The sequence below is a fragment of the Harpegnathos saltator genome, unplaced genomic scaffold (assembly GCF_003227715.2).
Source record: "Harpegnathos saltator strain DR-91 unplaced genomic scaffold, Hsal_v8.6 scaffold288, whole genome shotgun sequence".
Lineage (NCBI taxonomy): Eukaryota > Metazoa > Arthropoda > Insecta > Hymenoptera > Formicidae > Harpegnathos > Harpegnathos saltator.
In genome coordinates, this window is record NW_020230081.1 from 580,001 (window position 1) to 583,964 (window position 3,964).

General features: G+C 48.3%; 1 protein-coding gene across 6 annotated transcripts in view; it reads left to right on the forward strand.

The window, feature by feature from the left end:
• PMCA (plasma membrane calcium-transporting ATPase 3) overlaps positions 1-362 on the forward strand; it is a 98,477-nt gene extending 98,115 nt beyond the window's left edge. For all 6 annotated transcript variants that reach the window (XM_025299613.1, XM_025299614.1, XM_011141015.2 and 3 more), the window contains one exon: positions 1-362. This exon is cut by the window's left edge and continues 419 nt beyond it. The gene's annotated coding sequence lies outside the window, so the exon portion shown is untranslated.
• The last annotated feature ends 3,602 nt before the right edge of the window (positions 363-3,964 follow it).

A 3,964-nucleotide genomic window follows, 5' to 3' on the forward strand; every position in this document is an offset into this window, starting at 1 on the left:
GTCTGGCTCCCAGGGGGTTGGCGCGACGAAAAAGACGTCGCCGCTGTCGAGGATTCAAGGTGCGGGCCCGTTTTCCTTCCTCTCGTTGTATTTTACTCTCGCCCTCCCTCTCTCCCTCCCCTCACACCTCTCTCGCCTTTCTTCCGCCCTCTCTCTCTCTCTCTCTCTCTCTCTCTCTCTCTCTCTCTCTCTCTCTCTCCCCCCTCCCTCCCTCCCTCCCTCCCTCTTTCTCTCACGTGAAACGTGTTCTCGTCGATGAGAGGGCGGTCTCCGCACGTATGCGCGAGGGCGATCCGGAGACGACCGATTGTCGCTGCGGACCGCCGCGGCTGATCCCGTGCGAAACACCAATTATAAATATACCAAAGTAACGCACCACTGCCTCCCATACGTTCGGTTGTTACGCGCGCGCTCTCCTCCCCCCTCCCCCTCTCCGTTGAAGTTTTTTTTTCGCCACCCTCACGTGTATACTCTCACGTCGCCGTTTGCAAGGGTTTCTTTTTTTCTTCTCTTACGTGTGTGCGTGTGTGTGTATTTTGAATTCTTTCTCGTTTCTTCTTCGACGTATCGCCGTGCGGAGGAAGCGCGACGACGGCCGCACGAGGGGGAGAAGGGGACGCGGGATGGGAGAAGAAAAGAAAAGAGAAGAATGCGAGGGTGGACGAGAAGAGAGACGAGGAAGAGTTGGGGGAGAGGGGGGAGGGTTGAGTCGGGGGATTTGGGGAGGGAGGTTAGGATAGAGCTGCCGGATGAAATTTCGAAGGCGGCACGCGTTTGGCGAAACATCGTCGAGACTCTTCGGCTTTTTCCTGATCTTCACTCGTTCGTTACTTCTTCCGATTTCCTTCTTTATCTTCTATGGCGTTCTCTCTCTCTCTCTCTCTCTCTCTCTCTCTCTTTCTCTTTCCCCCTCACTCACTCACTCACTTACTGTCCTCAAGAACTCTCCCTCTTCCTTCTTCTCCCCTTGCGACTCTTTCTCTAGCACTTTGTCGCTCTCCCGATCTCTCTCTTGCGCGACTTAAGGATTATCTAGTCACTAGTTTGTACTACTAAATACTTCCGTGGACATACTCCGCAGTGTGTATGTGTGTGTGTGTGTGTGTGTGTGTGTGTGTGTGTGTGTGTGTGTGTGTGTGTGTGTGTGTGTGTGTGTGTGTGTGTGTGTGTGTGTGTGTGTGTGTGTGTGGGTTTGCTTTACCGAGAGTGTTTGAGGAAGGGCAAGAAGAAGAGCGAGACAGGTGTGTGTGTGTATATGTAAAGTATTTATAATGTTTACGCTTGCGACACACGGGAAACAAAACAGAGACTCTTGGGGTAGGGGAGGGGAGGGGGCAGGGCAGAGCGAAGCAAGGTGGCGAGCAAGGAGGAAAAATAGCGAGGAAAATAGTACCGGGGTCGTGCCGATTCTTCTTTGCGGAATCGCGGACTACGGAATCGTTCGGCAGGACATTACCATTATTACGCTTAAATCAATACGAAGATCCTGACAGTAAAGACGTAATCGCGATTCGAGAGAGCGAAGGGAAGGGAAAAATAAAAGAATGTTTGCCCAACGAGGCATTTCGATACTTAATCGCCGAGGGGATTAAAGCGAGCCGGAAAGGAGGGACAGGATTAGTTCGGCTTTTCGAGTATGCTGGAGAGAGAAGACGAGGAAAAGAGGGATGAAATAAATCTTCGTTAACCCTGTGACTATGATGTTATTCTCAGGACCTACGATTTCACGTGTGTAGGGGACGCGTAAATATATATAAATATATAAATATATAAATATAAATATAAATATATAAATATCACATTGAGCAGTGAGGGGGGAGGTAGAACCCGTGACGTGGATGCGACAAAACTGTTTTCTTCGTGGCTGAAGCCGTGAGTGAAGCCAGAAAAGACAAAGATTGACAGATGGGGGAAGGAGGCAAAAGAGAGGGAGACAGAAAGAATACTTGGCGATTTTTTGGGCCGAAAATATAGTAAAGTTGGACAGGGATAAAGGGGGGGGAGGGGTGTAAGATCCGCGGCGCGAGATAATCGAACCAACATCGCCCGGCTCTCTCGCGCTGTACAGATCGGCAATAGATTTACTTCGTCGTGTAAGTTTTACGTTTTTAAGTGCGACACCGCTGCCAAATAATAATGAATAGCGTAACGTGTAACGAAGTCAGTCTCCATGAAGTCAGTAGCTGTAATGTTTTGTAGTTAAAGTTTTTCCTTCGTTCCGAACGCCCTTTCGCGATAATCCGGAGACAGAAGGTGTGGGAGAGAGGAAGAAAGAGAGAGAGAGAAGGAAGGAGGGCGGGAGGGAGGGAGGGAGAGAGAGAGAGAAAGAGAGAGAGCGAGAGAGAGTGTGTGTGTGCGTAACAATGCGAAAGAAAGAGGAGGGAGGGCGAGAGGGAGAGAGAGAGAGAGAGAGAGAGAGAGAGAGAGAGAGAGAGAGAGAGAGAGAGAGAGAGAGAGACAAGAGAGAGGGAGAAAGAGAAGAGGAGAAACGCGCTGTCGAAGGACGCGCGGAGAGGACGGAAAAAAAATGACAAAGACAAAAGAGTACACAGGGACTAGATGTCGAATTAAAAGGAGAGGCGGGGATAAAAAGAGAAAAAACAAAGAAAACCAGAGAGAAAACGTTTCCGAGTCTTCGAAGTACCTAAGTCAAGTTACACTGTCATCGTTTATTATTAACAAGGGAGAAAAAAAAAAGAAGAAGAAGTGTAAGTAAAACATTGCAGAGAGTTCTCTTTAGATCCGTATATAATATATAATAGGACTTTGTTTGAAAAACAGGCTTTAAGAGGCCTATTTACTGCACCTTATTCTAGTCTTAAGCACTCTATATGCCTTACACTGCCAAATAATAAAGACGCGCTGTTGTTATGTATACTTTTGTGTTACACACACACACACACACACACATACATACACACACACACACACACACACACACACACACACTAACGCATACCGAGAAAACAGAGACGAAAACACATATACATGTACGACGCGTATATTATCGTTATCATTATCGTCGTCGCCGTGCGTTATCATCGTCATCGTTGTATTATCTCGTCGCCCTCGTCATCGTTCTCATCGACGATCATCCTCGGCATTTCCTTTTTCTTCTTAAGTAGCGCGCGCGCGCGTTCGTTTTTCTTTTCCCTTATTTCGCGCTATCAAGTATGCACAAAGAGAGAACGGGAACGTGGCGGAGAATCGGGTAGAGGCGAGGGGACGGCTCTCCCGCGAGACTCGAAGTCAATTTCACGGAGGCTCCGGCAGAACGCGCGTTCGATAAGTGTCGGGTTTCCGAGGAGAGAGACACGGGGCTAACACGTCAACATTGGTTTCCTTCAAATCCACGGATGTTGATCCGCGCAATGGACGCAAAAAGTACACGCGCGATATCTTTGTGATGTTTTCTAAGGATGAAATTGGAAGCAATAGCACCGAGTCGATCTCTGTCGTTCGTGTAGCTTCATTTTCATCGTTCGATTTCTTTCCCCGTGCCAAATCGGTCGTCACGATAAGAACTTTGCGTCTCAAAGAAAGAGAGAGAGAGAGAGAGAAAGAGAGAGAGAAAGGGGGAACGGCGAACGATTTTTGCTTGCAACTCGAGATCGAAGCCCGGCGTACACGCAATGTGTAGGATAATTTTCTGGAAAGTCATAATGTTGAAAGACACCCCGAATATACCGGGACAAGCTCCCGAAGCGCCATTTTACCGAAATGTTGCAAGGGTACACCATTTTCCCCCAAAGTCTAAAGCGGATATTTCGGAGAAACCTCGCAGTTCTCGGCAAGTTGTCTCGTTGTGCAGCCAGATGCGTCAGTTGATACGCGGGATATTGTCTCGGGTTTCGGTATTATGATTTTTCGGCAAGTTGCTCCATTTTCCGAATTCCGAGATGTCGACTTTTCGGGACGACGCACGGTCCATCCGAATCCCTCGTGTACGTAACATGTATAAACA